The sequence below is a fragment of the Nomascus leucogenys genome, unplaced genomic scaffold (genome assembly GCF_006542625.1).
Source record: "Nomascus leucogenys isolate Asia unplaced genomic scaffold, Asia_NLE_v1 000948F_67060_qpd_obj, whole genome shotgun sequence".
Classification (NCBI taxonomy): domain Eukaryota; kingdom Metazoa; phylum Chordata; class Mammalia; order Primates; family Hylobatidae; genus Nomascus; species Nomascus leucogenys.
This window is the reverse complement of record NW_022096843.1, coordinates 7,190-21,643: the sequence shown is the minus strand read 5'-3', so window position 1 is coordinate 21,643 and position 14,454 is coordinate 7,190. Positions and strand designations below refer to the sequence as shown.

The following is a 14,454-nucleotide window of genomic DNA, read 5'->3' as shown; positions in this document are numbered from 1 at the left end:
GAGCTGCACAGGGGGCCTTGGCTGCATTTGCTCCACTTCCTTTATGCTGTTCCTTGAGTTCCCATGTCACCACCTGAAGGGCTATTCATGGACAAAAGAATTATTGTTATTGTTGTGATTATGTCTATTTCTTTTATCTTGGTAAAAATAAGTTTTTAGCTTCTCATATAATTGTCCTAAAAAACCCTAAGAGTTTTGCTTAAGTTTCTTGTTATCCTGTGTTATAAAAATTGACAGGGAAGTGGCTAAAACAGATTAAAATTACACAAGCTCTAAGAGTCAAGTCTCTGTCAGGCAGGCTTAGGAAAGACAGAACTGGAGATACTCCACAAGCATGAATATCAGAAACATGGGATCCACTTTCTGTTCCAGCCCTGCCCAGATCCACCCTCTTCTAAGGCCTCATCCAGATCTGGCCTCACCCTAGAATCTTCTCTCACCGAACTGATTAAAGGAGACCATATATTCGGGTGGGGGCTCCTGCCGCCTCTCCTGAGTTGGTGCCCACAATTTCCTAAAATGGAAAAGCAGATAAATGGAAGAAAATAATTCTATATTTGGGGGCTATAATTTCTTTTTCATTGAAGCCAGTGCTTCTAGAGACACTCCACCTAGCAACTTGTTTTCCACTCCTGAAAATTCAGTAGCTGCTCCACAAGGCACAAGAAGGTAAATATAAATATAAAACACCTCTCTGAGCAGTTACCCTTTTTTCTCTATCCCGCTCATCTGTTTATATAGCTTTTATTCTGCACATTTCATTTTTCAGGTAAATAATTTTTAAAATGGAAGAAAAAAATAGAAATGCTAGGCCCTTCATTTAAATCCTGAAAATTACAGAAAACTTAGCATCCAACTCCCAGGGTGCTATGAGGATTAACTCACATCATGTAATGTTTCCTGAACAGTGCTCTATAACAGACTTCTGAACACATAGTATGTGCTCAATAAAGATTGTATTAACTCATGTGCACGTGTTTTCCAAATGCAGACTTACTCAAACATTGATGCCTTCTCTAGGCTTTCTAAACTGTCAAGAGCCAGCAGAAAATGACATGTTTGAAAATGGTGATTGGTGGCTTACACTTTGGGCCAAAAGTATTTGTGTTGTGGTAAGAGTGTTGGGTGTCAGGAGCTCTGTGCTGTGCCTACTTTTTCTAGCTGAGTACTACTATATTGGATGTAGTAGAAGAAATATCAGTATTAAGAGGAGACTTTTTAAAGAAGCCAAATCATGGACCCCTTCCAAACCTGCAGAATCACATTACTAAGAGAGAGCCTGGAATTGGAAATAATTCATATGCACATTGAAACTTGAGAGGCAGCTGGGCGCGGTGACTCACGCCTGTAATTCTAACACTTTGGGAGGCCAAAGTCAGCAGATCACCTGAGGTCAGCAGTTCAAGACCAGCCTGGGCAACATGGCCAAACCATGTCTCTACTAAAACATACAAAAATTAGCCAGGTGTGGTGGCTGGTGCCTATAATCCTAGCTACTCGGGTGGCTGAGACTGCAGAATCACTCAAACCTGGAAGGTGGAGGTTGCAGTGGGCCAAGATGGCACCACTGCACTCCTGCCTGGACAATGAGTGAAAACTCTGTCGAAAGAAAAGGAAGAGGAAAGAAAGAAAGAAAGAAAGAAAGAAAGAAAGAAAGAAAGAAAGAAAGAAAGATAAAAGAAAGAAGAAAGAAAGAAAGAAAGAAAGAAAAGAAAGAAAGAAAGAAGAAAGAAAGAAAGAAAGAAAAACATGAGAGGCAATGCTTAGATAAGTGGCTGTCAGCCCATACTTCCAGCCATAATCACATGGCCAGCTTAAGAAAAACCATCACCTGTGCCCTCCCCAGAGACTCTGTCTATTGGTCTTGGTGGGAGCATCTATGTGGTTATAATTAGAAAGTCAAATTGTCCCTCTTTGATGATTATATAATATCATATATACAAAAATTCTAAAGACCACCAAAAAAACTCTTAGATTTGATAAATAAATTTAATAATGTTTCAGGATGCAAAAATCAATGTACAAAAATTTGTAGCATTTTTATACATTAATGATGATCAAGCTGACAACTGAATTAAAAAGTCACTTCCTTTTGCAATAGCTACAAAAAAGGTAAAATGCTTAGAAATACAATTAGCCAAAGAGATGAACGATCCCTACAAGGAAAACTACAAAACACTGATGAAAGAAATTGTACATGACACAAATGAGAAAAACATCCCATGCTCATGGATTGGAAGAACTACGATCATTAAAACGGCTCTACTGCCCAAAGCAATCTACATATTAAATGCAATTCTTACCAAAATGCCAATGTTATTTTTTTTAAAATTAGAAAAAGAAAACACTAAGATTCACATGGAACCACAAAAAGAGCTTGAATAGCCAAAGCAAATCTAAGTCAACAGAGTAAAGCTGGAGATATTACATTATCTGACTTGAAATTATGCTAGAAGCCTGTAGTAACCAAAACAGCATGGTACTGATATAAATTGACACATCAATCAATGATACAGAATAGAGAACCTAGAAATAAAGCCACATACCTACAAACAACTGATCTTTTACAAAGTCAACAAAAACATACACTGGAGAAATGACATCCTATTCAACAAATTGTGCTGGAAAAATTATATTGCCATATGCAGAGGTATGGAATGGGACCCCTATGTCCCACCATATACAAAAATCAACTCAATATGGATTAAATGACTAAAATGTAAGACCTGAAACTATAAAAATGCTAGAAGAAACTCTAGGATAAACTCTTCTGGAGATTGATTTGGACAAAGATCTCAAAAGCAGATGTAACGATAACAAAAATAGACAAAAGGAACTCAAACTAAAAAGCTCCTGAAAATGAGCTTTTTAATTAACACAGTGAACAGAAAACCTATGGAACGAGATAAATGTTTACAAGTTTTGCATGTGACAAAGATCTAATGTCCAGAATATACAAGAAACTCAAACAGCTCAACAAAAATAAAACAAGTAACCTCATTAAAAAGCAAGCAAAGAACATGAACATTAAAAAAAAAAGTCAATGATGGTCAATGGTCAACAAGCATGTAAAAGATGCTTAACGTTGTCAATGATCAGAGAAATGCCAATTAAAAACCACAATGAGATACCAACTTACACCATGCAGAATGGCTATTACTAAAAAGCAGAAAATGAGCTATCGGCAAGGATACAGAGAAAAGAGAACACTTATACATTGTTTGTGGGAAAGTAACTTTCAACAACCTCTATGGAAAACAGTATGTAGATTTCAAAATAGACTAAAAGTAGAACTTCCATTTGATTCAGCACTCCCACTACTTGGTATCTACCCAGAGGAAAATAATTTGTTACATAAAGAAAATACCCATTCTCACTTTTATCACAGCACTATTCACAATAGCCAATATATGAAATCAATTTAAATTTATCAATCAATAATTGAATAAAGAAAATGTGCTATACAAATATACCATGGAATGCTACTCAGCCATGAAGAAGAATAAAATCACGTCTTTTGCAACAACATGAATAAAACCAGAGGCCTTTATTGTAAGTGAAAAAACTCTGAAACAGAAAATCAAATTCTGTATTTTGTCACTCGTAAGTGGGAACCCAATTATGCACACACTTGGATATAGAGACTAGAAAAATAGACACTGGAGACTCAGAAAGATGGGAGGTTGGAGAGCATTTAGGAATGAGAAAATAGCTAATGGGAGAATAAAGAACATTCAGATGATTGTCACACCAAAAGCCCATAATTCTTCACTATGCAACATGCTTCTGAAAGGGAGCTGCATTTGTACTCTCTAACGTATTAATAAAGAGATTTAAAAAAAAAAGGCCTGGTGCAGTGGCTCAAGCCTATAATCCCAGCATTTTGGGAGGCTGAGGCGGGCAGATCACGTGGTCAGGAGTTCAAGACCAGCCTGGCCAATATAGTGAAACCCTGTATCTACTAAAAATACAAAAATTAGCCGGGCATGGTGGAGCACACCTGTAGTCCCAGCCTCCCGGGAGGCTGAGGCAAGAGAATCACTTGAACCAGGGAAGCGGAGGTTGTGGTGAGCCGAGATTGTGTCACTGCACTCCAGCCTGGGGAACAGAGGGAGACTCGGTCTCAAAAAAAAAAAAAAAGAAAGAGAAAAAAAACTTTGGCTTCTATCAAGAGGACAAACTGAATAGACCCCATAATTTTCATAAATAATTAGATTGGGCAAAAAAATTTTAATAAAAATAAATAAAAAATAATATTGTATTTTAAGAATGGTATAGAAAGATAATTTGATGAATTAGAGTAGTTAGTACTTAGCATATACAATATGTTAGGCAAGATTCTAAGCCACTTAGACCTTTATGGACAGAATATGTAATAGAGTAAAATAAATAACACAAAGATTCATTGGCAATGACAAATTGACATATTTTCAATCATATTAGATGATATTAAAACCATTAACAAATTTACTGTTTTGTTTCATAATAAAAAAGAATGTTAAATAACTTCCTTAAAAAGTTTGACTTATTAGGCATATGGATAAATGGGCGGCATTTTGACCAGCAGACAGAGGATACACATTTTCAAAGACCAGACAAAATTATTTATTTTTTGGGGGGACGAGAGAATAGTTTTATTATCTGGGGATACAGTGGGGTCCTCTCCCTGGGAGGTGGGTCTTCCACTGGTTACCCCGCCAGGGCTCCAGGGGGAGCCCTGAGATTCAGTGCTGGGCTCCGCTGGGGGCCGGGCCTTGGAGAAGGAGAACTGTGCAGGGAAGCAGCAGCTGTGGGGTCCTCACCGGCCGCTCCGCCCAGCTGCACCGGGTCTCCTGGTGCTCCTCAGGCTGAGTCTGCATCTCTGGAGGCAGCGAACCATCCTGCCCAGAACCTTATCCTCACAGCCCAGTTTGACGCAGGTCAGCCATTTCTGCTTCCTCCCCTCGGGCTGGACTTTGCACTTGGGTTTCTTCCAGTCCTTCCCCGGCCGCTTCTCTGTCTGCCGGAGCTTAAATTCCAGCCGCACAAATGTTCCAGCTGAGAAGGGCGTGTCCAGGGCGCTGTCCACACTGGTCTCCCGGAAGGCCCGCTGCACGGGCTGGTGCTTGCAGATTCCTCCAGGGCCACCTGCAGGCCCCGGCGCTGGCCCCCTGAGCTCGGCCCCGCCGGCGCCCCCCCGCGCCCACCCACGGGGCCAGCGAGATCCGCAGCCCTCTCAGGCTTCCCTTGTCACCCCGGCCCTGCGAAGCGGGTGTGCGCCCCTTAGTTCTCCGAGCCCACCGGGAGCCACCTCCTCCCCTGCCCTGCCCCTGGGGGGGCCTGCGTGCAGAATCCTGGGCAGAGGCAAAGGAACCGGGAAATGTCCCTTTCTCCACACTGACCTTGGGTTCTGCTGGGTCCTCTCCACTCCCTCTCCCCCTGCCCGCGCTGTTCCCTGGGGGCCGCAGTTTCAGCAAATTTCCCTGCCGCGCCGGAAAGCCGTCCTGTTGTCCACTCTCACCCTTCCTCCTTTTCTGTCCCATTCTCTCTCCCCACTGGGTCTCCGACATGACCCTCTCTCCTCCCGGCTGTCCCCGGAGCCCCTCTCTGCTTCCCCAGCTCAGCCCCCTCTCTGACGCCTTCTCCCTCCCACCCCAAGAGAATTTCCTGGCTCCCACGGGGTGCCCCCAATCCCCGGGGCCTAGGTCAACCAGACAAAATTATTTTAAATGGGAAGATTTGAATTCCATTGAATTCATGAAAGCAGGAATCCATCTGGTCATATTTTAAATAATTTTGAAATGATAATAGTAACTATCAATTTAAAGTTTAACCAGAATTCAGAATACCCACCATTTTACCAGAAAAAAAAAAAACCTGTTATAACTAACCAAGTCAGTAAGTTTTCAGGATACAATATTAACCTATGAACATCAGTTGCATTTTTTTACAGTAACAAAATATCTGAAACAGGAATAAAGATAGTTCCATTTACAATATTATCAAATAGAATGAAATACTTAGGAATGAGTTAACAAAGAATATGAAAGATCTGCATACTGAAAACTATAAAATGTTGAGGAACAAAAATGAAGAATACAAAATGGGAAATATATTATGTGTTCATGGAGTCTAAGAATTAATATTGTTAAAATATCCATACTATGCAAAGTGATCTATAGAGTTAAATTTCTATCAAAATTTTAATGCCATTTTATTAAAAATGTAGAACAACAATTTTAAAATTAGTATGGAACAACAAAAGACCTCAAATAGCCAAATACTGAGAAGAACAAAAAAGCTGAAAGCCTCACACTTCCTGATTTCAAACTATATTACAAAGCTGTAGTCATCAATATAGTATAGTATTGTACCTACATAAAAACCAATAGAACAGAAGAGGACCCAGAAATAAACTCACAAAAGTAGAGTCAACCGATCCCGCAGAAAGGAGAAAGGATAAACACATCAAGGAGTGGTGTAGGAAAAACTAGCTATGCACAGAAAAAAGTGAACCTTTCTCTCATATCATCACAAAATGAATTTGAAATGAAATAAAGACGTAAACATAAGAACTGAAATCATGAATCCTCTAAAAAAAAAATGGGGAAAAACCTCCTTGACACTGGTCATGGCAATGATGTTTTGGATATGACACCAAGAACACGTCAAAAAAAGCAAAAATGAACAGGTGGAACTATGTCAAAGTAAAAATTTTCTGCCCAATAAAGGAAACAACAAAATATAAAGGCATTATAGGAAATGAGAGAAAATATTTGTAAACCATATGTAGGATAATATGTTACCATCCAAAATACATGTCATACTAATCAATACAAAAAAGAACCCACAGCAGAATTAAAAGCAATTTCTTGATTAATAATTGGGCAAAATATATAAATAGCAAATTTTCCAAAGATATACAAATGGCCAGCAGGTGTATAGAAATAAACATAAAAGCTACACAAATTTAAAAAAATGAAGCAGTTTAAATATTCTACAATTTGCACTTACTTTCTTAAATTATAGAATATCCTAGGATGTAATATTGCACAATGAATAAAATGATTTTTGAGAAAACTGTTAAAAAAATAAATAAATAAATAAATAAATAAAATAAAAAAATGCTCAACGTCACTAATTATCAGAGTAATTAAAATCAAAATCACGATGAGATATCACCTTATCCATGGTGTTTGGATGCCTGTTATCAAAAAGTCAAAAGATAAAAAGTGCTAGGGTGTAGAAAAAGAGAACACTTGTACACTGTTGCTGAGGATGTCAATTGGTGCAGCTATTATGAAAAACAATATGGAGGTTCCTTAAAATTTTTAAACTAGAACTACCACTAATCCCAATTGGGAGTATATAGACAAAGGACATAAAATCAGGATCATCAAGGGCATCTGCACTTCTCTGATACAGATAAATAAACTGAGAGATACATAGTTTCAGCTTTGATACAAATGAAACTCTTTCATCTACAACAATATTGATAAATCTTGCAGACATTATGCTAAGTGAAATAAACCGAATACAGAAGGGCAACTACTGCATGATCTCGTTTGTATGTAAAATCTAAAAAAGTAAATTAAAATAAAAAATAAAAAGCCATGGAAACAGTAGAACCGTGGTTCCCATGGGCTGGGAAGAGGGGAAAGTGGGGAGATAGCCATGGAAGGGGCGCACCTTCAGTTATAAGGTGAGTAACTGCTGGGGACCTAATGTACAGAATAGTGACTATAGTTCACAATACTGTGTACTTGACATTTGCTGCGAGAGTAGATCTCAGGTGCTCTCAACACACACACAGAAACGCATTAACTATGTGAGGGGATAGATATGCTAACTAGCTTAACTGAGATAATTTAAAGACTACTGACATCTCAAAACACTATTGTACACCCTAAAAATATACACTTTCCAATTTGTCAATCATAGCTCAACGAATGCAGAAAAAAAATAAGAGTGACCAGCAGGTCATATCAAGCCACACGGAAACTCGATTTAAAACACGCTTGGCCACTGTTTCCAGCTCAACTCAGGGAACGGCCAGAGCGCTTCTGGCCCCTGGACTTCGACGCTCCTCCCGCCGCCCCCGTGACTGGGGAAGGTACAATCGTTCCCAGGATTCCAGGCCGCGCAGATCCAGCAGGGCCATCGCCGTCCCCTTGCTCTTGCTGCAGCCGCGTTAGGCTCCGCGTTTCGGGGCGTCCAGGCCGGGGAGGCTGCCTGTGGCTGCCCGCGCGCCCCCGTGGCTGTGGCTCCGCCGGCCCCGCTTCGGCCCCGCGCAGCCCCTCCGAGGCCGCAGCCTTCTGGCGCCCGAACTCATGGCCTCGGGCCCGTACCCGCCGCCAGCGCCTTCGCTGTGGCCGCTCCTCCCCTCCCCGAGCCCGAGTTGGTCCAGCGGAGAAGGAGGGCGGAGAAGCTAGAACCGGAACGCCGAGCTGCAGGCGGCAGGTGCGGGAACGGGAGAAGCTATGGCCTCGCATAGGACGGCTGCTCAGAGCGATATGAGCAACCCCCAGGAGCTCCGCACGCAGCTGGAAGATCTCAGTAACGTACTCCGCTGTGAGAGAAATGGAGATAATAAAAGTCTGATGTAGAAATACTCACAGAGAACCATGCTCCTTGGTCAATCTCAGATTATTATTATCAGACCTACTCTAATGATGTTAGTATTCCAAATAAAGTGAGTGACTGAACTGTCAAATCAGCAAGATCAGGATATTGAAACTCCTGCTTTGAATTCTAACGACCAGTTATAAATAGAAAATAATGCTCACCCTGGTACTGATAAAACAGCAAATGTTGAATGTAGACAAGAGGGTCATTTGCCTCAAATTCACAGGAGCCAGCATCTGCATTAGCAGCACAAGATACGTCCTTAGAAGGTTCGTCATTAGCTGGAAGTTTGAGAGCTGCAGCAGAAGCGGCTTTATCACAGACTGGATTTAGTCATGATGAAACTGCTGGACGGTATTTTAACCACAGCACTGGTTTCTATTAAGATTCTGAGAATCAAATATATTATGATTTAATTTATTACTACTGTGATGTGGAAAGTGGTCGCTATCGGTTTCATTCTCGAGTAGATTCGCAACCTTATCAGACTTAAAGCACAAGACAAAAATAAAAAATTGAGAAAAGAAAGGATCCAGATTCTTCTACAAAAAAAAAAAAACTGAGGAAAAGGATTTGAATTCAGAGGATCAAAAAGCCTTCAGTGTTGAACATACAAGCTGCAATGGGAAAGAAAATTTCACAAATGTGAAAAAAAAGCCAAAATAGGCATTCATCACAAAAATAATCCCCCAAAATTCACTGTTCCAGTTAGTGGAAATACAATGGAATCTCCTCTAAATGAAAACGTCTCAATTCAACTTTAAGGATGAGAAAATCACAGAGACTCATAGTGAACCAGAAGAAGGTGAAATTACAGACTCTCAGACCGAGGCTAGTTATGATGAAGGCGTTACCAGTAAAGGCAATGCAACTGCAAAAGATACTGAGGAGGAAGATGAGGAAAAAGTGTGGCCCTCATATGTGAGAGTAACTGTCATTAGATCACCCGTGTTACAGACAGGATCACTCGTCATCATTACTGCTGTAAAACCTGCTACAAATGGAAGGGAAAATGATAGGGAGCATACTCTTAGAATCCCTGAAGTTGGTGTAAGTTTCATGCAGAGATTTATTTTGACCATGACTTACAAAGTTATGTCCTTTTGGATCAGGCCGTCAAAATGGAACAATTGTTAATGGAAAATGGATTGTTCAGCTGAAAACTAAATGTGACTCTTATGAACCTGAGCATGGAGATAAAGTGAAAGTTGGAGACACTGTGTTATCTTATTACATTCACCCTGGTAGTAATAGCTGTGTTGGATGTCAACCAGGGCAGGTTAGAGCTCACCTTTTCCTTGATAAGAAAGATGAATCATTTGTTGGTCCATCATTAACTAAGAAGGAAACGAGTTGGAAAGAAGAAAAGGATTTTAAAAATATATGAGTAAAATACGGTTTACAGAATACAGACTACAAAGATGATAAGATACTGGAGAATCAAAAATATAAAGATAGAGCTGGAAAACATAGGGAGCAGATTGGAAGTGAAGGAAATTTCCAAAGAGATGATGCTTCTGCATCTGTTCATTCTGAAATTACTGAGAGCGACAAAGGTCAGAAGATGTAGAAAAAGATGTGTTGAAAACAGGAGAAAGCCTGGGGAAGGATGGTGGGAGAATAAAAACTCCAATACAGCTTCAGTTTTGGCAAACACATGCAGGATTGGAGACAGACAAACCATCCTCGATTAAAGAGACTCACCTTCTCCAAAACAAGAACAACAACAACAACAACAACTGGGACACAGCACAGGAGAGGTTTCCTGAAAACTTTCAACAACAACAACAACTGGGACAAAGCACAGGAGAGGTTTGCTGGAAACTTTTCAGAAACTAAACTTCAAAAAGATGACCTAGGAACCATTCCTTGGGTAAAAGGGACTGAGGAGTGAAGGTTAATCACAGAAGAAAACTCAAGCTTTTTTATAAATAGAGTTTGCAAACTCTTATTTTATTGCAGAACGTTTCTCCCCAAAAAAGTCAGTGGCACAAGAAAGCTGTGTCACAATTTACCCCTTCCTGATTCAGAAATGTGTAATAAAATGTGGTTTGCAGCTTTTAAACACATTTTTAAACTAATTATTAGTGACTGAATTAAGTTATGCAGTAAGTGAACTAAAGTTCACAGGGCACAGATACGTTTATCAAACTTTACTATTTTATCTTGTCATTGACAACATCCGTATAAATAATTAACCATATGAGCAAAATTCATATAACCACTTAAACGTACATTTGTCCTTGTCTCCATATATTCATACTAGTATGCACAGAAAATACAGCAAAAGAAACATCTAAAGTCTATAAAAATAAATCTGACAATATACATTCTTGTTTATGCCCTCCAGGACCTAGATAAAAAATGTTGAGACAACATGAATAGTAATGCATACATTTTCTTATATTTGGAATAGCCTAAATCATATTAAAGAACTAATGAACAGGTGACATGTCACAGAAAATTCAACTTTTATTGTTTTCTTCAGCGAAGAATCTGAATTTGTTGATATATACTATACATTCAGCATTTGTATTTGGTTTGTTTCATAGCTAATGAAATGTTTATACATCAACAAATGAGTACAGTATTGAAAGAGTCCATGTGCTGGCATTCATACTTTTTATAAATACCATTGCAGGCAATGAAGTTGTGCCAGAAAAATCTGATTTCGAGTACAAAAGGAATATGTAGCCAGGGCCTCAAGCTCAAAATATTTATTGAAAATGTCCTAAATTTCCATAAAACATTATAACGTTAAATTACTCATTTCAATAAATTATGAATTAAACAAAAAATACAAATGATGTCTTCTATGGATCAGGGAAGTGCTAATGAGACAGAATGGCCATTGAAGCCAAAAGATCTGAATTCAGGTAAATAATTTTACTCATATTAGTTTTATGTTAGAGGAAACAATACTTCTGGCCGTATACTATTTATTGCAAAGGAGTATTTCAAAAATATGTACATAATGTATAATTAATTTTCTAATGGCATAAAAGTAATCACATTCTACAAATTATTACAATATGATCTATTGATGAGAGGGGTGTTTCAAAGGAAAAAACTTGGAATTTCTCATGGTGATAGATGCCATAGAAAATCTATGTAGGCCGTGCGCGGTGGCTCACGCTTGTAATCCCAGCACTTTGGGAGGCTGAGGCGGGTGGATCACGAGGTCAGGAGATCGAGACCACGGTGAAACCCCATCTCTACTAAAAAAAATACAAAAAATTAGCCGGGCGTGGTGGTGGGCGCCTGTAGTCCCAGCTACTCGGAGAGGCTGAGGCAGGAGAATGGCGTGAACCCGGGAGGCGGAGCTTGCAGTGAGCCGAGATCGCGCCACTGCACTCCAGCCTGGGTGAGAGAGCGAGACTCCGTCTCAAAAAAAAAAAAAATCTATGTAAAATATTTCATTCATATATGTAATTATTGATATTTCTCCTTTTCAGAAAAATAATATACTTTAAACACTTAATGCAGACCATTAAAATCACCAAGAAGTTACAAGAATTCACATAATGCCTAATATAATTGAAAGGAAATTAAGAAAACTTCCCAGGACTGGAAGTAAATAAAGGTAATGATCCAGAGAAGTAATCAACCTAAGAGGCCAGGGCTCCAGTCAGATGCGTCTGATCACAAGAATGTCAGGTCCATGTGGGTTGTTCCCTTCTGACAAGGCAAATGGAATAAACAAGGAGAAACTGCCTGCAGGCATTGGAATGTGGTGTCTCCCATAAGTGAGGATTAAATTGTAAATTCTGTTATACACAAGGAGATGAGCTACTGGGGTGAAGCATCAGAATAAATTATATGGCACATAAATCTCAGATATTGAATTTATATTTAAATGTTTAACTCAATATAATGGAAAAACAAGAAAGCAAAATAATGTGGAAAGAAACTACGAGCTTGTCAAGCTATCTTTGGAAAAGAGGCAAATGAAAAGTATTGAAAGTGTTGTAAAACAATTTAATGTACAACATACAAATTACATATTAAAATAGGCTGAGCAAAACAGAGGATTAGTAAAGTGAAATGCTGATCACAATTAATGTAGTCATATATATTATGGAAGGCAAATTAATAGAAAATATAAATATATTTATATATGAAGATTAGATTGAGAAGAAATGAAAAGCATTTAATTGTTTTACCGGACTCTCTAAATAGGAAGGCAACAGTCAAAGAATCAGTGACTCCTAAGTTTCAGAAATTGGAAACCAGACATGAATCCTTTAAAAGTTTAGGGTGTAATATATGAAAAAATGGTAAATTAAGAAATACTTAGAAGAAATAGTGGTTTGGGTTATTGTGAATACTGCTTAATAAACACGAGAGTGCAGTTACCTTTTTTGACATGCTTATTTTGTTTCCTCTTGATATAAACCCAGCAATGAGATTGCTGGATCATGTGGTAGTTCTATTTATAATTTATTGAAAAACCTCCATACTGTTCTCCCTATAGAAATGGGAAATGATTGCACTAATTTACGTTCCTACCAACAGTGTATAAGTGCCCATCTACAGAATGAATAAAGAAAATGTCATACACACACACACACACACACACACATGCACACACACACAGGAATAATGTTCACTCATAAAACAGAATGAAGTTCCGTCATTTGTGTCAACGTGGATGAGCTAGAGGACATTATGTTAAGTGGAATAAGCCAGGCACAGAAAGAAAAAGACCACGTGCTCTCACTCATGTGAAATCGGAAGAAGTCCATCTCATAGAAGTAGTTGGTAGGATGGTGGTTACCAGAGGTTAGTGATGGCAGAAGGATGAGGCAGTGGGGAGAGCTTTGTCACTGGGTACAAAGTTACAGTTAGGAAGAATACATCCTGGCGTTCTATTACGCAGCACGATGACTATAGCTAATAATAATGTACAGTTTATTCCATAATAGCTTGAAGCGAGGATTTTGAACTTTATTAGCACAAGGAAATAAATGTTTAAAGTGTTAAATATGCTAATTACTCTGGTTCGATCACTGTACAGTGTATATGGTACAACGTGATGCAGTGAAACATCATATAATTAACATAATTATACCTGTTTGTGGAGTACATTGTGATGTTTCACTGCATGTCACTGTACCGTGTAGTATGATGCCGTGAAACATCATGTAATTAACACATGATAGTTATATATGTTTACAGAGTACAATGTTATGTTTCACTGCATGACACTGTACCATGTAGTATGATGCAGTGAAACATCACACTGCACCCCATAAATATTACTGGTTCATCAGGGAACTGTGGGACACAGAGCAGCTCTGGGTTAGCCATGACCAGCAGCTTCACCTGTGTGGGGTAGGGAGAGGGGAAGGGCCCTGTGCTCGGCTGAGAGTTGATCCCTGACCCCATCCACTTTGACTGCTAGGTGCCAGCAGAGGTCAGGGATCCATAACTTCAGGCAGAGGCAGGAAGCAAGGTCATTGCCTCTTTTTTTTGAGAGAGAGGGTCTCACTCTATCACCCAGGCTGGAGTGCAGTGGTGCTATCTCAGCTCACTGCAACGTACATAGAGATGTACGTCAGAATCACACCTGCAGGAAGGTCCCTGGGTGAGATTAACAATCCCACATAGAGGTGTACGTCAGAATCACACCTGCAGGAAGGTCCCTGGGTGAGATTAACAATCCACATACAGGTGTACGTCAGAATCACACCTTCAGGAAGGTCCCTGGGTGAGATTAACAATCCCACATAGAGGTGTACGTCAGAATCACACCTTCAGGAAGATCCCTGGGTGAGATTAGCAATCCCACATAAGTGCCGGTTCTGGGTATGAGAGTCAACGCCTCCTGTATGTTGCGTCTATGTATAT

At 39.4% G+C, this 14,454-nt stretch overlaps 1 pseudogene; it reads left to right on the top strand.

Moving 5' to 3' along the window:
- Positions 1–4,495: 4,495 nt before the first annotated feature.
- On the top strand, positions 4,496–10,498 carry LOC115834059 (annotated as a pseudogene).
- The last annotated feature ends 3,956 nt before the right edge of the window (positions 10,499–14,454 follow it).